This window comes from Dryas octopetala, chromosome 3, assembly GCF_963921425.1.
Source record: "Dryas octopetala chromosome 3, drDryOcto1.1, whole genome shotgun sequence".
Lineage (NCBI taxonomy): Eukaryota > Viridiplantae > Streptophyta > Magnoliopsida > Rosales > Rosaceae > Dryas > Dryas octopetala.
This window is the reverse complement of record NC_141368.1, coordinates 16,093,748-16,118,398: the sequence shown is the minus strand read 5'-3', so window position 1 is coordinate 16,118,398 and position 24,651 is coordinate 16,093,748. Positions and strand designations below refer to the sequence as shown.

Below are 24,651 nucleotides of genomic sequence, written 5' to 3'. Positions count from 1 at the left end.
TTTTTTTGTATGAAATAAAACTTCATCGTCAAGCAATACTTAAAAAATGCTCTATAAATTTAGCATTAATTGCGCCCCTAAAAGGTAAGACAAGAAAGAAAAAGTTAGTCAACCATGAGATCTCACTGGGTCAAATATTGATTCTGAATTTATATATAACTTTTGGTTTAATTTATATATAACTTTTGGTTTAGTTATACTAATAGAGTTAAGAGGAAAATTTGTTTATCCAAAGATACCAAGACTCAATCAGCAGCAAAGTGGAAGTGGCAACGCCAAAGTATATAGGTCGCGTTGCCTTTCTCCCTCCCTCTCGCGCGGCATCACCATTCTCCCTCCCTGTGATGTCATTTCTTCGGACTGAAACTGATCGAGATTATTATTTTTTTTTTTTCAATTCCTCTTATTTAGTTTTCCTTTTTATTTATTATAATTCTATTGCCATGTTATTTAATGAGTGAATATATTCAGCCTTTTGGGTCTCCTAAGATCTATAGGCTCAAAAAATTCTCTTAATATTTGTCAAAATACATGTCCCGGCCATGATCCTGTCAATATATTTTTTTTGCTAACTATGCGAGCATCACACTCACAATACAACAAAACTATATAACAATAGTCAATAGACCTATATACCTAAGAGGACACTTAAGTCTCCAAGCAAAGCGCATGAAAACTCATATTAAAGCCAAAACTCAAAGAAGCAAGCACATCAGCCACGACAAATTGCTCTCGAGAGATGTGACGCAAAGAGCAATCAATACCCGCAGCCACAAGCTCCCAACAGATCATAGATAAGTCAAGATTAGAGAACGTTTTTTTTGTTCTGGCATTTCTCACAAGATTAGAGACTAGGAAAAATGTATGGGTTTTCTTTCTTAAGTTAATTATTGTTTATTTCATTTATTATTTATTAAAAAAAAAATAGATTTCTTAATGAATGAGATTGGCCAAAAAAAAACAAAGAGTTACAAGAATGAGGCCTACAGTGGCATTCCAAATACTCTAACCTCGTAAGCAAAGCCTTTACTTCCTCTACCAAAGCCCCCTCTAGTTGTCAGGCTTCGATAAGTCAAGAATGACCTCAAGAGCATCTGATTCAACAATCAAAGATCAAATTCCAGAAACAAGAGCCAATTAAAGGTCCATATATAGTGATAATGATTGACGACAAGAAGCTCCGGGACCTATGGTGAAAAAACACCCATAAATTTTCTTGGTGGCAGCCACCATAAGAGCTCCCTCAATTCTTATCCTTAATTCTCAACAAGTTTCATTAAATAAAACAAAATTAATAAGATAGATTCCATTCACATAAAAGAAAAATATTTATTGAAGCAATATATCCATCAAACTGAAAATTATATCAAAGTTAGGAATAAAAATCCAAATCCACTAGACTCCGTCCAGTAAAAAAAAAAAAAAAAAAAAACTCTCTAACTAAATTACAATAAAAGTAAAACTCATACCCTTAAAAAAATTTCTTTGTTTGTGGCTCCTTTTTTTGGTGCATTGGATCGCTAGACTCCAATGTGGTAGGTGGCTGTGAAAGCTCCCTGATTTGCACCTGAACACGTTCTACTGGTTTCTCTGCATTGCCGGTCCTCTCGGCCTCCTCCTTTTCTGCTTTGGTTGGGAAAAAATTGTAGTAGAAAGTTGTCTTCATGTTAGAAGCCATGAGATCTCAAGGTTTTTCTTTTTCGATCTTTTTCTTTGTTGTTTACGAGAACTGAAGATTGATGGTTGGAAAATTAGGGTTTTAGCTTGATTTATTGCGATGCATATATAGTTCATATTGGAAAAGAAGCATTATTACCGGCTATTTCCAGATTAGGGGCAATTGCAATAATACAAAAATCAAATTTTTTTTCTTCATCTTCAAGTAATACTACTTAAAAAATGCTCTATAAATTTAGCATTCATTGCGCCCGTAAAAGATAATTAAGAAGAAAGAAAGAAAAAGTTAGTCAGCCATGAGAGATCTCACTAGGTCCAATATTTATTCTTAATATATATATATATATATATATATATTTTTGGTTTAATTATAATACGAATATATAGATGCATGTGATTAGCAATTAACTAGTCAATATATTAGCCTTCCTCACCAACTTACCAATTACCATGCAAGGGGTGTACGGAAATTTTTTGCAGGGTCTTAATTTGCCACATATGTTCATAATTATAAATAAATAAATTTGGGGTCTCAATATCTTTATTAAGAGAAAAAAGGCTGCTAGTATCTTTCCTTGATTGCTATTCTTCTCTTTCTTTTTTTGAATAAGTGAAAATTTCTTGCATTTAATATTTCATTCTTCATCAAGTTAAAAATGATTCCATGATATATATATATATATATATATATATGCAAGAATGTTCTAAAACTAATTGGTTAGTAAGTTAATACAAAGTTAACCACTCTGCTGGGCCCACTGCACAATGTAATTTCAAAATCCGAACCTTCATTTTTTAGGCCCTACTTCAAAAATCATATCTATAAAAAATCTCCAAAATCGAAAGTCATTTAGCCATTTGATTATGATAACAATTATTTATATGCTTTTATCGAAAACAATGACCATCTATTTATTTGATGACAATTAGATGACTAAATGATTTCTAATGTAGTTGATTTTTTACAATGATAATTTTTGAAGTATGATCTAAAAAATGGACAGTTCGGATTATGAGATTAGTTATGTGGTGGGCCCAAAAATATGGTTAGTTTTGTATTAACTTAATAACTAGTTAGCTTTAGAGAACTCCTATATATATATATATATATATGTAGGAGTACTCTAAAGCTCAGGTTCTTTCTATTGAAGTATACCTCAACTTATTTATGTTGAGGTATGATCTTGTTGGGGCCCACACGAGTCGTTTTGTGTCAATCCGAACCGTTCATTTTTTACATCTTCATTGATAAATCATCCCTGCAAAACATTAGCCAATTCGGAAATCATTTGCCTATCTAACTTTGATAAAACAAATGGACGGTTTCATTGAAAATATTTGGTTTGTCCATTTATTTGATCAAAGTTAGATAGACAAATGATTTTCGATTTGGCTAATTTTTTGCAGTGATGATCTATCAATGGAGATGTAAAAAATGAACAGTTCGGATTGGTACAAAACGACTCATGTGGGCCCCAATAGGGTATACCTCAATAGAAGGAGCCTGTTACCAACTAGTTAGTAAATTAATATGAAACTAACCATACTTTTTGGGCCCACTATATAACTAATCTCATAATCCGAACCGTCCATTTTTTAGGTCATACTTCAAAGATCATCATTGTAAAAAATCAACTACATTAGAAATCATTTAGTCATCTAATTGTAATCAAATAAATAGACGATCACTGTTTTCGATAAAAGTATATAAATAATTATTATCATAATCAAATGGCTAAACGACTTCTGATTTTGGAGATTTTTTATAGAGATGATTTTTGAAGTAGGGCCTAAAAAATGGATGGTTCAAATTTTGAGATTACATTGTGCAGTGGGCCCAACAATGTGGTTAGCTTTGTATTAACTTACTAACCAATTAGTTTTAGAATATTATTGTATATATGTGTGTGTGTGTAGTGTGCATTTTTAATTACTAAAACTGTTGCATAGTTTTACATTGTAACTGACTAGCTAGCTAGCAGTGAATTTGTACCTTTGTGAATGTTCTCAATATATGACTGAAGAGCATATCTTTGCAAAAGGGCAGATGGTGGAGCGTGTGGTTGTTGCTAATATGTAGATGTATTACTCATTCAATTACTACAAACATGCATGATTGTTAATGTTAAGTGAAAGTGAGATACCCACATTATGCTTATCTCCTGTCTCATTGTTTGATAAAAAGATAATTACAGATTTGGTCTACTTATTTTATAGCTAGTTCAATTTTGATCCATGTCTTTTTTAAGTTTAGTTTTAGTCCACTAATTGTTCCACTTGTTCAATAAAGGTTCAGATTTGTTATCTCAAATTTGTTCTGCCTTTTACCCTATCAAATTTCAGCCAAATTCAACAAACATATATTTGTTTTAAAGCTATGCGTTTCCTCTTTACAACCATATAAAGATCATTTAAATCGACGTTCTAAAATTCATGATAATTGACCCCAAAGTAGGGTACTCGAAACTACCAATTTTTCCTAGAAAATTTTTAGATTTTTCAAACTTCACCAAACTTCAATTCTCTTTTATTCTAATATTTCAAATTGGTTCTTATGACTAAGAAATGATGAAATATAACTTATACATCAATTATAATTGAAGAAAACACAACAAAAATAATTTAAAATCATAACTTAAAAAAAATCGTGGAGCAAAATTGAACTAGATATAAAATAAGTGGACCAAAATTGAACTTAAAAAAGATCTTGAACCAAAATTGAACTAAGTATAAAATAAGTGGATCAAATTTGTAATTTTCTCTTTGATAAATGTCTCAGGTCTCATATTTCTAAACCTTTTATTTTCTTCATCTAATATGTTAGATTTTACTATTTTGTCATGTTTTAACATATTTATTATTTTTTTTTTCTTTAGAATTGCTTAATCCAAGGTATTTAGGGTAATTCATGTTATGGTGAAGCCTTAACACCAAAGAGTGACTTATGACTTTATAAGAATTGAGATGCACATAAATATATTAAAATTACGAACATATTTTAGGCCAAAATACATTTTCCATCCCAATAGTTTGCTTTCATTTGCACCTTCACCCAATGCTATTTTTTTAAGAAAACTATTAAAAAGCCACCTTTTAAGAAGACTTAAAAGTGAGCATATATATATTTTTTTAAACTCAAAAGCCACTAAATATACGTTGACGGATGAGTGGCCGTGCTTTAGCAAACCAATGCTGAGCGATTGGCATTGTTCACCGAGCTCTCGGCTATTGTAGTACAGTAATAGTTTCAAGCGTTATTGCTATGCTAAAAATAAATCCACTATTTTGTACATTTTTTTTCATAATTTTTTTATGGCTTGTTGGATCTCATTTGAGTGTGTTTAGGCATGATTTAGTAAGTTTTAGGAGATTCATGAGGTTAAGCCGTTAAGATTTAAAATTTAAGTTTTTTAAAAGGATATATAAGTGTGGCTGCACTGCAAAAATATGCAAAAAAAAGTGATACGAGCACTAAGCACATTTTTCCTTAAGTATGAAAGTTCTCATTAAGGTGGCTTTTGATTACCGTATAGTTTATGGGCTTTTTAGTTGAAAGCCCATTTGTTTTATTGTCATTATTTCCATACCTATAATTTACTTTCGTTTCCCAACTATAGTCCAAAATTTTAAATGGATTCAATTCCATCTATTTTTATTTATGGTCCTTTAATTAGAAGCCCAAAATAAGAAAGAAAGTTAAGTGAAACTCCAGCCGGTTGAAAACTTAAGTAGAAACTCAAACTGTCCATCGAGCGCTCGGTGAGATGGTGAAGCATATGCCGAGCGCTTGGCGCATGCAGATGCAACCTGCATCTACAAGCTAACCTACATCTGCAAGCAAAAAAGATGCATCTGTAAGCAAAAAATTGCATCTACAAACAATAAAGATGCATATGCAAATAAAAAAGATGCATCTACAAGCAAAAAGATGCATTTGCAAGCACCACTCGCCCCGTCGAGTGCTTGGTAGTGTAGTTTTTATGCTCTGTGTCCGCTTACACGAATATATTGGACTGAAACTTAATTTTTATTTTGCTGAATTTTCAATTAAAAATATTTAAAAAATTGGGTTTATAAGTAATTTATTATTTTATTTATGCGAGTATCCGATGTGAGGATATTACCGTCATTTTAACCATTAAATAATTTACCTAAATTAATTTTGAGAATCGAAAATGTTTGAAGTGTCCTTACACGTGACAACCATGTGACAAAAAACAAAAAATACATTAACTTCTTGCACTCCAATATGAGAATGTTTTTACACAAGGGTATTGGATTGGATTATTCTCAGGAAAAAACAAAAAAAAGGTACTAGATTGGATGAATGCTCCGCCTCTTTTAATTAGAAAAACATGTATCGTTTTTTTAGTAAATGATTTTAAATTCTACTTTACAACCATTAGTGATGAATTAATGCACCTAATTAATGTTGCAATGATTAAAATGTCCATTTTTTTTGTTAAAATAGATAAATAAGCCCGCGTTATAATTGGGAGGCAGGATTTTACAGTTCCGAGCGCTCGATACCCCCTGCTGAGTGCTCTGCGTGCGTTTATTTATTTTGCAAATCACTAAATCTACTCCAAGGGTGAGGGAAGTTGTTGCTGAGGTTTGTGTCATCGTTGTAGAACAGGGCTCATCTTTCTGCAGCTGACATTGTTGGGATAATAAAGAAGCTTGGGAGAATCGAAAACAAGATAAGTTTTGTTATTGTGGGAGGTGGGCTTTACGAGCACTACCGAGTCTTCAGAAATTACCTCAACAGCTGTGTGTAGGAAATGCTTGGGAAGGATCTTTCAGACAATGTTGTTATTGAACATTCTCATGGTGGTTCAGGAACTAGAGCCCTATTTCTCGCTGCAGCTCAATGCAGAAAGCAGATTTCTGATACTTGAATTTAAGTATACATTTCTTTTGAGCATGAGAAAAAAGCTAGCCATTAATTTTTGTCACATTTTTCGTCCGATTTATGTTTTTATTGTTGTATTCTGATTATCTTCTAAATTAGCTTTAGATCATCCATAAGACATGTGCTAGATCCTTTTGCAGGAAACATCTTCAACATTTTGGCCATGTTCAATTTGGTAAGAAGATTGCAGTTTTGTAACACATTGTCACTTGCAGAAGAAAGTGAGGTTATGCTTTAACTTGTACAAGTTCTCATGGAACATATATTCCATATTTTAATAACTAATAAGTTATAGAACTTTAATATTATTCTAGAGACCTCATCCTTGGCTGTTAATTCAGCTGATTTCTTGTGTGATGACATGGGAAACGTTAAAACATGACTTGAGATATCACTGGGTACAATTTGAAATGCGTAAAGGGTATAAACAATTAAAATACCACGAGCTAAAATTGAAATTTTAAAGCAACGACTTAGGAAGACCTGAGGAACGAATTGAGTACCAAAAAGCACGACTTAGGAAACTCTGGGTATGACTTGGGCAGCGTCAAAACATAACTTAAAATGTCACTAGGTACAATTTGAAATGCACCAAGGGTATAAACATTTAAAATCTATCGAGTAACGAACTGAAATTCTCAAGAAACGACTTGAGATGTCCTAAGGATCACTTGAGATAATGCTCTAAGGCATAACTTGAGAAGCTCTAAGTTATGATTTGGACGTGTGAAGACCTGACTTAAGATGTCACTAGGTAAAATTTGAAAATGCATCAAGGATATACACAATTAAAATGCCTCGAACTACAAACAAAAATTTGTAAGGAACGACTTGGTATACCCTAAGGAAAGAGTTGAGATTCCCAAAAGCAAGACTTGAGAACCACTAGGGTATGAATTGGGAAGTGTCAAAATATGACTTGGTATGTCACTGGATACAATTTGGAATACACCAAGTGTATAAATAATTAAAATGCCTCGAGCTACGAACTGAAAGTTTCATGAAATGAGTTGAGATGTCTTAAAGAACAACTTGAGATGTCCAAAAGTACAACTTTAAAACTCTAAGGTATGACATGAGATGCATCAAAACATGACTTAGAATGTTACTAGGTACAATTTGAAATGCACCAAAGGTATAAACATTAAAATCCCACGAATTACGAACTGAAATTCTCAAAGAACGACTTGGAATGCCCTAAGTAATGACTGGAGATGCCCTAAGGCACGACTTGAGAAACTCTAGGGTATAAATTGGGAAGTGTCAAAACATGACTTGAAATATCACTAGATACAATTTGAAATGCACCAAGGGTATAAACACTAAAATAGCTCGATGTACGAATTGAAATTTCCAAGGAACGATTTGGGATGCACTAATGAACGACTTGAGAAACTCTAAGGTATGACTTTAGAAGCATCAAAATAAGGCTTGGAATGTCACTGGCTACAATTTGAAATGCACCAAGGGTATAAACATTTAAAATCCTTCGAGTTACGAACTGAAATTTTCAACGAACGACTTGAGATGGCCTAAGAAACAACTTAAGATGTCCTAAGGAAGGACTTAAGAAACTCTAAGGTATGACTTTGGAAGCGTCAAGACATGACTTAGGATGTCACTAGGTACAATTTGAAATGCACCAAGGGTATAAACATTCAAAATCCCTTGAGTTACGAACTAAAATTTTCAACGAAGACTTGAGATGGCCTAAGGAACGACTTTAGAAACTGGTATGACTTAGGAAGTGTCAAAACATGACTTGGTACAATTTCAAATGCACCAAGGGTATAAACATTTAAAATAACTCGTGGTACAAACTGAAATTTGCAATGAACGACTTGAGATGCCCTAATGAACAACTGGAGATGCTCTAAAGAACGACTTGAGAAACTCTAAGTTATGACTTTGGAAGCATTAAAACATGACTTAGAGTTTCATTGAGTACAATTTGAAATGCAACAATGATATAAACATTTAAATTCTTTTGAGTTACGAACTGAAATTTTCAACGAAGAACTTGAGATGCCCTAAGGAACGACTGGAGATGCCCTAAGGAACGACTTGAGAAACTCTAGGGTATGACTTGAGAAACGTCTAAACATGACTTGGAATGTCACTAGGTACGATTTGAAATATACCAAGGGTATAAATATTTGAAATACTTAGAAGTACGAACTGAAATTCTCAAGGGACGACTTGTGAAGCCGTAAGGAACGACTTGAGAAACTCTAGAGTATGACTAGAGAAGCGTCAAAAGATGACTAGAGGTGTCACTAGGTACAATTTGAAATGTACCAAGGGTATAGATATTTAAAATCCCTCGAGTTACGAACTGAAATTTTCAACGATCGACTAGAGATGTACTAAGAAACGACTAAAGATGTCCTAAGGAAAGACTTGAGAAACTCTAACGTATGACTTGATAAGCGTCAAAACAAGACTTTTAATGTCACTAGGTACAATTTGAAATGCATCATGGATATAAACATTTACAATACCTGCATGTATGAATTGAAATTCTCAAGGAACTACTTGAGATGCCTTAAGGAACTGCTGAAGATACCATAAAAAACAACTTGAGAAACTCTAAGGTATGACTTTAGAAGCGTCAAAACATGACTTGAGATGTCACTAAATAAAATCTGAAATACGCCAAGTGTATAAACATTTAAAATTCCTCGAGTTACGTACTGAAATTTTCAAGAAACGACTTGAGATGTTCTAAGGAACGACTGGTGATGCCCTAAGGAATGACTTGAAAAACTTTAGAGTATGACTTGAGAAGTATAAAAACATGACTTGGAATGTCATTAAGTATTATTTGAAATGCACGATGTGTATAAACATTTAAATATATATCTCGAGGTACGAACCAAAATTATTAAGGATCGACTTGGGATGTCCTAAGGAACTACTAAATATGTACTAAGGAAAAACCTGATAAACTCTAAGGTATGACATGGGAAGCATCAAAACATGACTTAGAATGTCACTAAAAACGATTTGAAATGCAGCAATGAGTATAAATATTTAAAATATCTCGAGGTACGAATTGAAATTCTCAACCAACGACTTGGGATGCCCCAAGGAACGACTGTAGATGCCCTAAGGAACGACTTGAGAAACTCTAGGGTATGACTTGGGAAGCGTCAAAACATGACATGAAATGTCACTAGCTATATTTTGAAATGCAAAAAGGGTATAAACATTTATAAACATTTAGAATATACACCTCGAGATACGAATATACCAATTGTTCCTTAAGAATTTCAGTTCGTACTTTAAAGTATATTTTTTAAATGTTTATATCCTTATTGCATTTCAAAATCGTACTTAGTGACATTTCAATTCATGTTTTGACGCTTCCCAAGTAATACCTTAGAGTTTCTCAAGTTGATTCTTGAGAATTTTAGTTCGTAACTCGATGAATTTTAAATTGTTATACCCTTAGTACATTTCAAATTGTACCTAGTGACATTTCAAGTCATGTTTTGACGCTTCCCAACTCTTATCCTAGAGTTTCTCAAGTCGTTCCTTAGGACATCTCAAGTCATTCCTTTAGAATTTCAGTTCGTACCTTGAGGTATTTTAAATGTTTATACCTGTGGTACATTTCAAATTGTACCTAGTGACATTCCAAGTCATGTTTTGACGCTTCCCAAATCATACTCTAGAGTTTCTCAAGTCGTTCCTTTAGACATCTTTGGTCGTTCCTTAGGGCATCCCAAGTCGTTTTTTGAGAATTGTTACTCGTACCTCGAGAGATTTTAAATGTTTATGCCCTTGGTGCATTTCAAATTGTACCTAGTGACATTCCAATTTATATTTTGATGCTTCCTAAGTCATACTCTAGAGTTTCTCAAGTCGTTCATTTGGGCATCTCTAGTCGTTCCTTAGGGTATCTCAAGTCATTCCCTAAGAATTTATGTTCGTACCTCGAGGGATTTTAAATGTTTATTCCCTTGATGCATTTCAAATTGTACCTAGTAATATTTCAAGTTATGTTTTGACAATTCTCAGGACATACCCTAGAGTTTCTCAAGTCGTTCCTTAGGACATCTCAAGTCGTTTGTTGAAAATTTCAGTTCGTAACTCGAGAGATTTTAAATGTTTATACCTTTAGTGCATTTCAAATTATACCCAGTGACATCCCTAGTCATCTTTTGACGATTCCCAAGTTTTACTCTAGAGTTTCTCAAGTCATTACTTAGAGCATCTCAAATTGTTCCTTAGGGCATCCAAAGTCGTTACTTGAGAATTTTACTTCGTACCTCTTGGTATTTTAAATGTTTACAATGTTGGTGTATTTCAAATCGTACCTAGTGACATTCCAAGTCATGTTCTGATACTTTCTAAGTCATAACGTAGAGTTTCTCAAGTTGTTTTTTACAGTCGTTCCTTAAGACATCTTAAGTCATTCGTTGAAAATTAAAAACATAAACAACTACAAATCAAAAGACACCATTTATGAACTCGTGATCATTGATGAGAGGGGGAAGGGGGTTGCCAATGATGGTAGAGGGGTTGCTGGTTTTTTTTTTTTTTAATCTCTTCTTATAAGTTTATATTTATTTTATGTTTAAAGGTTTTAAATGGGTTTATAATTTTTTTAGTCCTGTGGATTAAGTTTTGGACTAAATTTATACCTAATCATGTTCCACATAAGTGTTACATAATTGTCATTTTGGTGGAATGGATAACGGAGATATAAACTTGAAACAAAATTATTTGGTATACTTAATTAATTACAACTTTTTGAAATTGGGAAACCAAATTGAAAACGACTCAAACTTTTGGTACTAAAATATAATTTTCTCAATTATATTTGTAGAAGCAAAAAGAGTAAAATTATATTAATACATCTAGTTATAGTATTTGCAAATAAAAATTACACATGGGAAAAACATCAATCATCATCATTAATTAGAACACTCACTGTGGAAAAATATCATGACAATTTCTTTTTATCCTCAATTTTGATAAAGTTTCATTCAAAAAATATGAAATAATATAGCACTTTCATTCAATAAAAGAAGTTGCTAAAGTACCACATTCATCAAACTTTGACACAAAAAATTCCGATTAAAATTCCAAATCCACTACGCTTAATTGGGGGAAAAAACTTGCAACAAAGAAATACAAAATAGAACTCACACTCTTTGACGACCTAAAATGATTGCCTCCTTGCCCCATTCCCTCTGCTCAATAACTTGAACTGAAAAATTCCAAATCTACTATCCCAAGCCAACCCAATTTTATCACCTTCATTTATACACCTATCATGGACCAAATCCATCCACCCAATAACATAATATTCATCATGATACGGCTCCTTGTCCATTAATTTTAAAAATATGTTCTCACCACTGTACCTCCTAGCAGGGCTATTGGTATCAGTAACATCCCATACTCTAACCAATAACTTATTACCGTTTGACACAAAGTTAACTTGGTCAATAGACCAATATCGAAAAATATGATCTAATGTATCACTGGAGGACAACACAAGCATTCCCGTAGTAATTTCGATTGTTTGTACCACCCTTTTTATGTGCCACGGATCATATGGTTGCAGCTCTCTAATTTCGATCGGAATACAATTTGTCATTTTTTTTTCAACATTGTCTCCACTCTTTTTTGTCTCCTCTTCTTCGGCTTTGGTCGGGAAAAAATTGTAGTAGAAACTTTTCTTCATGATAGCGGCCATGGTGAGAATCGAAGTATTTTTGTTTTGCCGAAATGTGAATTGAAGTTTTATGGTTGAGAATTTAGGGATTTTTACTTGGGTTTTATAATAAGTCCGTAGTGCATAATTGGAAAGTGAGCATGAAGATTTTGGTAACCTATTTGTTCAAATTAATGGATATTTTCAAATATGAAGTAATTATATAAACAACAAAATGATTTTTTGTTTTGATGGAGGAAGTAACGAAGGTATGCAATTGTCAAAAAACCAAAGTTGAGATATTTAATTGCAACTTTTTAACATTGATATATTAAGTGGAAAACCAACTTTGACATGAGGTATTCAAATGTAATCACTCATAAAAAATAAAAAAAAGGCTTGTCATAGTGAATGATGAGGGACTAAGATGAGCGTCAATTGGTGATAATAGGAAATAGTCGCCACAATGCTGATTAGGAAATAATATCTCAACCTTTTTACTTTTGGTTAGAAGGCTCACCAACTTACCATCTAAGGTGCACCAAAATTACTTACGAAAAAAAAGAGTGGACCTAGATATGGTTCCTAATATAGTTACAAAAAAACATTATTAGGTCTTAGTAATTTTTAAAAAATAAATAAAAAGTTGGTCTTCCGAGAGATTTGCCCTACCTAATTGTCGTTATCCTGGCGTCCGACCTTTTTCTTTTTCTAGATGAAATTTTTTTTCATTCAACATTTCTTAGCCTATAGTTAGTAAATACCATATTATATGAGCACATCAAGAGTCCTAGTTCTTGGTTTTTGGTTTTCGATTCTTAGTTTCAGAATTTTGGGTTCGAAGTCCTGGGTCCAGGGTCCAGGGTCTCGGGTTTAGGGTCCCAAAAATTTCTCAGAAATTAATTTCATACACAAGGTCCCGAATTAATTTGTCAAATCAAATCAAAGGGTACGAGTTTTTTATTCTGATGGGTTAGAAGTCTGAGGTCTTAAGCTAGACGTCCTAGTACAAGGGTCCCATTTAAATGGGACCCCAGTGGCTGAGTCATGTGGTTAAGTCCATGGAGTCTCGATTTGTCTGTAGGGATGGCAGTTTTCCCCGCCAAACCTGATTGTCGCGAGGCCCCACCCCAAATGTGGCCGGAATAGGGAACAAACATTGGGGATGAGGAAAATTTCATTCCCTAACTCGGGTTCAAGTTCGGGGATGGGGGATCGGTCCCTACCCCGTCCCCGTCCCTATTTAATATTTTATTATATTATATATATTTATATAATTGTTTGAGTGTTTTAATTTTAATTTTTCATTGATATACTATATCTTCTGGGACATGATCATGAGATGTATATTTTGACCAATATTATGACAATCTTTTTGAGCCTTTAAATCTTAGTAAATCCAAGAGGCTGTATTCACTTAATAAATTACATGGCATTAGAATTATAATTAATAAAAGAGAAAACTACATAAGTGAAAATGAAAAAAAAAAAAAAAGCATGATTATTTTTAGTCGAAAAAAACAACGTTAGAGGGAGGGAGAGTGGCGATGCTACGAGAAGGAGGAAAAAGGGTGACATGCACAACCTATATACTTTGGCGTTAACGCTTCCACTTTGCTACTGATTAATTCTTTGTATCTTTGGGTAAACGAATCTTACTCTTAACTTTATTAGTATAACCCTGACTCTTCTTAATAAATATAAATATATATATTATACAATTTACTAGAAACTAATCTAGATGAGTAGAAATTTTGAGTTTCTAAGTTGTATATATATATACTATAGGTTTTCAATTTAGTTAATTTTTTGTTCTTTGGGTTGGATTATATATGCTTGTTGATAAAAGTCAACTTGGGTTTTTGACCTATAAATTTGGGTTGTTCTGTTAAGAGAAAGATTTCACACAAAAAATGTGAGGTCTTGCATAGTGGCTTATAAGGGTTTGAGCTACTTCTCTTATTGTCAATTGGTTTTGAGATCGATGATTAGATTTCTTCATGGTATGAGAGCAGTCTATCCACGTGTTGTGTCAAACGACCACACATGCTCTCATGTCACCTATTATGAATTGTTCACATATTAGGCTTGAGTGACGCCACACATGCGAGGGGCGTGTTGAGAGAAAAATCCCACATCAAAAATGTAAGGTCTTTCATAGTAACTTTATAAGGGTTTGGACTACTTCTTCTATTGCTAATTGGTTTTGGAATGGATGCTTAAATTTCTTTACTTGCTAAAAAAGTCTTGGAAGACCATCATGTCATAACCACTGATCTTTTAGGTATTTAGGCACATGTCCAGTTTGCGTTGGATGATATTGTTGCACTACTACAAAAAAGCTAATAGACAACGGGTAAAAACCGTTGTCTAGTGTTCCTAAATACCGTCGTCTAATCGACCGACGTCTATTGGGGTACAACTAGATAACGGTTTTTTCCCGTTGTGTTGATGACATTAACACAACGGTTTTAGGTGTAAAACCGTTGTATATACACCCTCAAAACCAATAGTTTAGAGAAAACTGTTGTTGAGCACTAACTTATACATCGGTTTATCCTTAAAGACAGATGTGTAAAAGCAATTTAGACAACGGTTATGATTACTAAACATATGTATTTTACAACTATTTTAAGTAGAAACTCGAGCTAAAATACCCTTCAAGACAACAATGTATTGCTATAAACCGTTGTGTATGGTATTCATAAACATGCAATTGTCATGTCTATAGGTTTTTCATACAACGGTGTTAATAATAAACCGTTGCATAAAGTTATTAAGAACATCGGTTTTTAGTATATAACCGTTGTGTGGCCTATTTATTTCAAGTTTGTTTAGATGTATATAATTCTTTGGTACATCGATTTTGTGTTGGAAACTGTTGCATGAAGTTATTTAGTACAACAATTTTTTAAGGATTTCGTGGTATGCTTATGGATTAGACAATGATTTCTGATATTGAACCATTATAAATCAAAGGTACATACAACACTTTTGATAGAGAATCTGTTGTATTATTTACTTGTTAACATCTAGATACAAAGTAATCAATAATATTTTCAACCTTTTCAATGTACAAAGTCATAATGTATCAAAGAAATACATGTATACTACTCTCCTCCCTCACAAAATAAAATGTCTTGCTGCCCCAAATGACCAAGTCAATACATGTACAACATAGATAAAATAAAAACATGAGAAACCATTGTTGCCTCCAAAGACCTTTCATGAAGATAATAAGAGAATAATAAACTGAGAGAGCAAGAGACTACTCATTGTGCCTTTGGTGTAGATGGACCGACAACCAAAGCATTTTGAGCTCCTCCCGTCTTTGAATCCCTACAGAAAAATAGGCAAATGGACTCATTAATTAAAGAAAAATCAAAATCTGTGAAAATAAAGACACAATTTGAGCTTCTATCTGCAACCATAAAATGTGACATTTAAATATTTTGAGATGGGAAGGTGTACCTCTGTACAAGTAATCCAGCTTCTGATCTTTCCAAAAGAGCATTTGAAACAAAGCCTCATAATTGATTGCCTTTCAAGTTCCTGCATGTCAATTGTTAATAATGTAAGTTTGCTACAGCTATGAGTTTTTCATCACATAATCATTATGCTTACAAAACTTTATAAGTTTATTTCACAATTTCCCATTTCCTACAATGAGCATAGAAACTGAAGGCCATCATCCATGGGCCAATTAGCTGATGCAGATATATTATGCCTATAAAAGGGGGGTTTATTGAAAGGCATATGTATATATTTACTTGTCAAGAACTGACACACAAAAAGCACAGCTTGTGAATGATCCTCTCTTGTATATATTTCTGGCCATCTCCCTTCTTCAGCATCCTTTCCATTTGTAAGGATAAACAAAACCATCAATATATGCACATTCCAATTGTCCATATATATACATCAAAGCTTACATAAAAACCTTTTTGAAAGTCAAGTCAAGTCAAGTCTTTCACGTACAATCCCTTTTTGTTAAAATTCTTTATGAGTCATTTGAGAAGGAAAACACCCTTTAAACAGCAATGGATGGTTTATTACAATTTCAAAAATGTCAAGAAAAGATTTACCAAATATTTAATTGAAAGCTAAATAAATAAAAATAGTGATGCTAGAGATATGGATAACCTAAGATTTACCAAAGATTTAGTACAATAATTACTAAAACTATGCATTCCAAAGCCTAAGCATGCACTAAGCATAACTCTATCAGAAATATGGATAACCATACCTGAGCTGAAGTTCTTTCCATATTCTCTAAAGCCTTCTGCTTTTCCCTCTTGAGGTAATAAGCTAGGTTTGAAAACAAAATTCTACGAGCAGACAAAATGGACATAGAATCAATAGACAATATATTGACCAAAATGGTTAGTTAGTAAAACATAAAATTGGAACTTCCATTTCTAAATACCAAGATTTTCGCACTACACACTACACTAAATGTAAAGCTCTACTTAGGAACTCTGCAGACAAACTAAAATAAGTTAGCAGCTAATGACGGGGCTAACCTTTAACATGAAAGCCACATAGACCATGGAAACACTATAAAATAATTGTTAAATGGTGGAAAGCAGTACAACTACCAAAGAACTAAAATATTGGCCATCTGATGTATGTACAATCCATTTTCCTCTTTTATTACCACCTGGTTATCGACTACCAACCTTAGGACCCAGAGAACATACAATTCCTAGGTCAACGGAACACATTGATAAAAAAAATTACATCTTCAAGACTCCTACTCATGTACAAGCCATTTAATAATTTTCTTCAAGAGATTTACAGATGTTAGCAACTGTTAGAGGCCCAACAGAAATGTTTCTACAAACATATTTCTACAATGTTGTTAAGGAGAAAGCAATTGAGAAAGATAACCACCTTGCCAAACCATATATAATTTAAGAAAGAAAAAAATTATATAACTACATTATGTATTTAGTTTCCCCATTCTATAGAAGCAGAAAATTAATAAAAGAGAAAAGAAGTTATAAAATACAAAAAAGCAGAAGACATAGAATGAATTGCAACCAAGAACAATCTGAAAGAGACCTGTTCAGCCATTCTTTCTCCTTTTTTCCTAGTCATGTCACTAATAAAAGACCTGAGGCTTCAAACAGGTCCATTTAAAATTCCAATAGTGATTAATATAAGCTAAATGATTAATTTAGTACTTGGTTGACTAACTGCCTTTTCAATTTTTCTGCATTCAGCTTCCTCTGTGAGTGAAAATCATATGATACTTGAGCATCTATTCCTGTACAAAAAAAATTACATTTGTCAGAACTTGACAACTGGGTTCATGTAATCACTAGTTCTGGCCACTAGTTATTGAACCAAACCAATATTCACTTATAACTGTTGGAAGGACTATGCAAGATACAAAATAAAAAGATGGCTAAAAGTTTTCTCAAAAGAAAGATACAAAATAAAATGTACAGCAGAGAACAAGGAATTAAATTATAAATGTGCATGGATTCATGAAGGCTTCAACAGTATCGGATCCATGTATCCTCTTACTGGCATACATGAGGTACATTGCCATTATTTCTCTCAATGCTGTCATCCAGAATCCTATTCCCAACACTGAAAAGTGATCGAGTAGATGCATTCTGCAACAATGAATTGCAGCAATAACAAACTTGGGTTTGACTAAGATAAAGCAAGAATCTATGATATATCAAAGTACCCCTAACAAAATGTATAGCAAGAAACAAAAAAGGTCAAGAGCTTACATATAAACTGGTTGATTTGATCGATTCCAAAGCCTCAGCATCAAAGAGATTAACATTAGTCACCTGCTTCAATTGCTGTCCAAGATGATGTAATAAAGCAACAGATGGATCTAAAAACAAGGAGAGAAAGGAAAACAAATATATTAACAATATATATCAACAACTTATATGCTGGAAAAACATGATAAATTTAGAAGTTCAAACAAAACTTGGGTCCCTCATTCACTCAACACGTTAATATTAATTACATAAATAAGAAAATTTCTTTCATTAAGAATACAAATAGAGACTGGTAAAAATATAAGAACAAAAGATAAAGATTACAGGGAGAGCAACTAGGAAAAGACTGTAAAACCTGAGAAACAATATACTTGTCAGCAACCATAAATTAAAAGGAGGGGCCGGGGCAGGGGAAATCAGTGACAACCAACTTACAGTGAATTCATTTTCAACTAATTAAATGAAACACAGGTCCTTGCATGCCCACGAGCTCATCAAAGGGTACATCCTCTACACCATCTGCATCATCCAAACCATCAAACATCTGTTCAACATGAGCTTCAAGATGAATAGCCTGCATCTCCCACAACAACATTTTCTGCATCCATGTATAACTCATTAATGAAAAACACCTATATACTAATTAATTATTTTTTCTCTTAGATTTTGCCTAGAGTGAGATTCAAGTAATGGAAAATTAAAGTAAATTATTAAGCACAAAACTAGTAGAACAAGTATTCAAAAGAATAGATTAGTCATTAGAGATTACAAACTACTCTAAAAGCACAAAATAAGCAGAACAAAGAAAATTACCAAGTCCTCTAAAAACATAATTTGATAAAGAGTCTAGCTTAATTTGAGATTTTAGAATGGCATTGTTTTTTCTTTGCTCATAGAAACACATCCTTTATTAATTTCTTAAACAAACTTTGATGGTTATAACACCCTCTCCATTCTCTAGCTCTCTCTCTTTCTCTCTCTCTCTCTCACAGATACATAGACACAATATTCACCAACTCATGTATTACCACAGATTTAAAAAAAAAAAATCAAAATGGGTATGTAGGTGGGAGGTGGGAGAGATGCATCAAAATGTAAGAAAAGAAATCTCAAACTTAAAAGAAAGAGAAAACTCATCATATAAAAGTGAATATAATGAAAAATTACAGGTACCCAGTTGAAGAACTCACCGAAATTGAACAAAAGAAAAGAACTGACGAAAAGAGAAATTATGCTTTTCATAGAGGAGCTTCCTTGTATGAAACCCTAAATCCTAAATCAAGAAAATCAAATAAACATTAAAAACCCTCATCAGATAGGGAGGAGCTTCCTTGTATGAAACCCTAAATCCTAAATCAAGAAAATCTAACCAACATTAAAATCATAATTAGATAGGGATGGGCTTTACAGTTAGAGCGAAACCTTGTATGAGCTTTACTGGTTGGGCTCCCAAACTAGCCGAGAACGGTCAGTAGCAGAAATGGATAGAGAGCGAGAGAGACACTGATAGACGTAGAGAGAGGATAGAGATAGAGAGGGAGAAAATTTGGATAATGCAGAAGGAAAGAGATCGAGCTGTGAGAGATTTCTGCGCGATGAGGAGTTGAGGACGGCAAAGATGGAGATCGAATGGGGGATGAGTGTCTGAAAGTAGGTGAAGTCAGAGGGCTTTGACCAAATTAGACTTAAGGAGAGGACTGTTCATTAGCGCGCCTCCGCTTTTGGCCAAATACAAACACCCGCAAATTCTTTATTTTCTTGTAACTTAACCAATACAACAGTTTTGTCTAAAACTATTGTGTTTAATAATTTAAGAAAAATCTCAAAACCAAATACCATTGGATATTATACGTCCATATAACAGTTTTTACAAAACCGTTGTGTAGTAAATTAAGATAACGGACAAAACACAAATCGTTGTCTATTGACCGATGTCTATTTACATTATTGTAGTAGTGTTGGTTTGGACACTATTGAAGCTGCAACATTGCTTCACTCTTGTAATGATATTGTTGGGTTGCTGAATTATTGTGGAGGAAGTGAAATTGGACCTTGCTAATGTGCGAATGTGGTATATATTTGGGAACTACCAAGGTAATGGTAGGTATATTTAGTTCATTGTTGATCTACATAGCTGTTACACAACCCAAAAGACTGGTGAAGGATTCATTGCAATTAGTGCCACACATTTTTCCTCATGGGGTAAGCTAAAGCATATGAAATTAGCCGAACAACAAGACAAAGGGAAGGAGTAAATAGACCAAAAAAAAAAATATATCATTTAAGAGCACTACCACTGCAAATTTTTAATACTGATTGTAAATGCATCAAATGAATAATTTGGATTAAAAAAAAAAAGAATAATTTGGATGAGAAATAGATTTAAGAAAGTCGCCTTATGTTGGATTTAATTTATACTACATAATTCTCATGATTAATGCACACTATCCAATAAAGTTAGTTAATAATTTTCCTTGTATGAAATAAGAGTTTATAGCCACAAAAATGTTGCCCTGTAGCTTGTAAAAGTGCACATCCAAATTGTATCGATTGAAAATGGTGAATTACTCCAACATATGGTATTTCATACTTATTTGTCCGATGTAGTATCAAATATGACTACATCCCCAAAATAATGATATGTCATGCGTGACCTAAAATCTACCCAATTAAAATAAGTTGCCCTCCAATTTTCATTATACTGAATTGCATAAAAGAATTTTGGATTTTCTGCTTGCTTTTTCCGGAAGTAAGTGAGAACTGATTGTGTATCTTCGATCACCTTCCAACTCCTTGTGTTTGACATTTCTTAAGTGGTTATAACAATCTTTATTATCAAAGCCAATATAATGAGCACCACAAAAAATTGAAGGAACTTTACCAATTGGCAAATTTTCTCTATGAAATGCTTTTGTCAAATCCTTAGCTGCATTAAGCATATGTCGATTCGACCTTATGAATATCCTTTTAGCCGGGCTCCTATTTTGTGATTGTTGATGTCCTTGAAAACATACACTTTTCATTTATGAGACCATCTGTCATGAACAACTACCATAATAGCCTCACACCCACATTTAACAATTGAATGACTTCTATGTCTTTTGTCCAACTTGTTCCTCTTTTTCTCCTTGAGCGATCATTATTTTGCTTGTCATTCTCTTTTTCAGTCTTCATGGTATGTTTTCCTTAATGGGAACAAATAAATTTTGCTCTAGTCACCTTATTTGAGCGCCGCCGAGACTTTGATGAAGATCGAGTACCCAAAACCCTTCTTGTTGAGCATAATCTTCATATATAATAACTTATTGCTGCTTCCATTGTTTCAAAAAACATTCTCACATACGGTATTTCTAATGTTTTAACATCTTTATTTGGAATATGACAACTACCTAATTCACCACTTAGAGTTGATGATAATTCAACATCCTCAAGTTAAGAAGTCAAGATCTGATCCATAGAGACTAAGACCAAAAAATAAATTGAAAAACTAAATCAATTTATTATGAAAACTAATAATAAAACTAATATTGACTACAATTTAAAATTTGTTTAATAGATTGAAGAAGCATTTTAAGAAAATAAAAAAATGCCAGTTCAATATGATGTCATGGTAGTAACTGCATGTATTATATCATTATAACATGAGCTTTAACCACACTACTTATAATAAACATGTCCAAAATTTTGAGCCTATTTCTTTTCTTCAATATTTGAGCATCTAACAGTGTATGCATTATACAATAATAGAGGAAATTACAGATTTGGTCCACTTATTTTATACCTAGTTCAATTTTGGTCCACAATCTTTTTTAAGTTCTGTTTTAGTCCACTAATTATTTCATTTGTTCAATAAAACTCCAGATTTGTGACTTTAAATCCTTTGTGTTGTGTTTTCTTCAATTATAATTGAATTATAAGTTATATTTCATCATTTCTTAGTCATAAAAACAAATTTAGAGTATTAGAATCTAAGAGAATTGAGATTGGGTGAAGTTTGAAAAATTGGCAGTTTCAGGTACCCTACTTTGAGGTTAATTATCTTGAGTTTTAAAACTCCAATTTGAATGATATTTATATGATTGTAAAGAAGAAATGCATAACTTTAAAACAAATATATATTTGCTGAATTTGAGTGAGATTTGATAGGGTAAAAGGCAGACCAAATTTGAGAAAACAAATCTGGACCTTTATTGAACAAGTGGAACAATTAGTGGACCAAAACAGAACTTAAAAAAGATTGTGGACTAAAATTGAATTAGGTATAAAATAACTGGATTAAATCTGTAATTTGCTCTACAATAATAACATGAGCTTTATTTCAATTTAGAGTATGATGTCATGCTCTTGATCATCATGATAAAGATAAACCCGCAAAGCTATGACTAATATACATGAATTAAATATAGAAGAGTAATTTAATTCAATAACCCCATTTAATATACAATAAGCTTTTTTGACCCTCATCCTCCAAAACTTACATTTTTAATCCTTTTACATTTTTTTGGACTAAAATACCCTTTATATATATCCTATGTAGACTGCGCATTCGGCCATAAATTTGACCATTTTCTTGTTGGGAAAATTCCACAGCGAATTCTACCAAATATTCGATTGAAAATTCCATATTCGACTAGAAATTCCATCAGAAATTTGACCATCTTCTTGCTAGGAAAATCCACAGAAAATTTCACATTTGCAATTTTTGCATCTTCTTCTTCTTCTCTATTGAATCCAGATCTGGTTTTGAGATATATATATATAGATAGAGAGAGAAAGAGAGAGAGAGAGAGAGAGAGAGAGAGAGAGAGAGAGAGAGAGAGAGAGAGTAGGAGGGCAGATCTAGAGGCGATGGCACAGAGGGAGGGTCGTAAGGAAGAAAGGGGGGAGTCGCAGGGTGGGTGGAGTCGTAGTGGCACGGTGGGTGTGAGCGGCAGGGGATGGGGGCGCTGGCAGCAAGGGATATGGTGGCGAGGGGCTAGGCAGAGGGGGCAGTGGTTGGCTGGGGGAGGAGGGAGGGAGGGAGGGAGAGAGAGAGAGAGAGAGAGAGAGAGAGAGAGAGAGAGAGAGAGAGATCATATTGGTTGGGTTTTATATGAAGGACATTATGGATATTTTACATGAAAAAAAGTTAGAAATGTAACTTTTGGGAGAAGTGGGTCAAAAAAGCTTGTTTGATATTAAAATGGGTTATTCAATTAAATTACCCAATATAAAATGCACAAAGCCATGACTCACATGTACAGTTTACTTCTAAACTTCACTCCTCTATCAAATTCTCAGATTGGGTGCAACTCAAACTTTCTATTTTAATTACCAGTACTTGCTGGAGTCAATCAGCTCCAGAGCAAATTAATTTGGTGTATTACAAAAACTTATCTTTTAGAGAGAGAGAAAGAGAGTGGAGTTATAAAACAAAATTCTATGCGGCAAAAGAGAAAAAAACAAACAACCTACAAATTTAGACCAAAATAGCACCTGGACAAACTCAAGAGAAAAGGAATATGGAAAAGAAAATTAACTGGTGGAATTAGAAGGGTCCTTATTGAATAGTAGTAGCCGGGTGGTTCGGGGTTTCAAGGTGCCTAGAAGTTGCAATTGCGAATCAGGTCGACTCAGAGTAAAGAACATGGGAATAGAACTCTCTCTATAGGTGATAGTAATTCTTTATTCTCTGTTGAGGCCTTAGCCATGATTTCTAGGTTAATCTCATCACTCTACTCTCCATCAACTGAGTACGTATTAGTTTTTCATCCTCTTTAATTTATCATACCACATACACAACACCAAAAGATTAAAAAAAATTATGGGTCAAAAACTCAAATTTACTTTTTGCATATACAAGTATTTTGGGTGGCATATACTATAGTATACTATAGTATCATAGTTATAGTATTTGATCTAGATTAAATAAACTCAGGGCCCGCCCTGAGGGTAGGCGAGCTAGGCGACCGCCTAGGGCCCACCCACCCAAAGGGCCTCCAACTTCTAAGTTGGGCTTTTTAATTAAAAAAAATAAAATAAATTTTTTTGACTATTCCTACTTTTAGTGTAGGTCTCCTTCATCTATTGACTATTCCTCTAATCATTTTTCTACTTTAACTATTCCTTGTTGACTATTCATTCATCTTCATCACTCTCAGTCTCACAGTCCAGGGCCTCCTTCATCCATTTGATCGACTATTCCTCTTAGTTGCTTTACACTTTGCCTCCTTTAATTAATATCGAGGAGTAAGGAAGCTCTCTAATTTGATAACAAAGGTTTGTTAGCAGAGAATTTGGAATATAGATTGCCAAGAAGCTTGCTACTTGCAGCCTAAATCTTGCTACATGTATTAGTTATCTTTAAAACTAACTCCAATTTTGTGTACTTAAAGATTTTCAATTAATTCAAATCAGTTCTCTTTTTTAAATTTCTCTTACTAAATTAATGGGTATCAAGTTAGAAATTGCTTATTGATTTTTTGGTCAATTAATTTTAGTTATTGAATGGGCAAAGGGCCTCAAATTTTTTTCTCGCCCAGGGCCACCTAAATCCTCGGACCGGTCCTGAATTATAAACTCAAACTCAAATATAGTCATCTAGATCAGTTTCTAGTAAATTATTATAAAATATATATGTATAATATCTATTACGTAGAATCATGGTT

The 24,651-nt window shown here is 33.3% G+C and overlaps 2 long non-coding RNA genes across 4 annotated transcripts; both read right to left on the bottom strand.

The window, feature by feature from the left end:
* Positions 1 to 15,296: 15,296 nt before the first annotated feature.
* On the bottom strand, positions 15,297 to 18,114 carry LOC147291354 (uncharacterized). Of its 3 annotated transcripts, XR_015121445.1 has the most exons (4): positions 18,005 to 18,037; positions 16,504 to 16,585; positions 15,729 to 15,809; positions 15,297 to 15,596 (listed from the first exon to the last, which is right to left on the bottom strand). It is a non-coding gene; the product is annotated as an uncharacterized LOC147291354 (long non-coding RNA). The 3 variants fall into 3 exon arrangements; XR_015121446.1 differs by lacking the exon at positions 16,504 to 16,585 and having other exon boundaries at positions 18,005 to 18,114; XR_015121444.1 differs by lacking the exon at positions 18,005 to 18,037 and having other exon boundaries at positions 16,504 to 17,525.
* A 354-nt stretch (positions 18,115 to 18,468) lies between these two features.
* On the bottom strand, positions 18,469 to 19,561 carry LOC147291353 (uncharacterized). The gene is made up of 3 exons (XR_015121015.1): positions 19,427 to 19,561; positions 19,195 to 19,277; positions 18,469 to 18,602 (listed from the first exon to the last, which is right to left on the bottom strand). It is a non-coding gene; the product is annotated as an uncharacterized LOC147291353 (long non-coding RNA).
* Between the last annotated feature and the right edge of the window lie 5,090 nt (positions 19,562 to 24,651).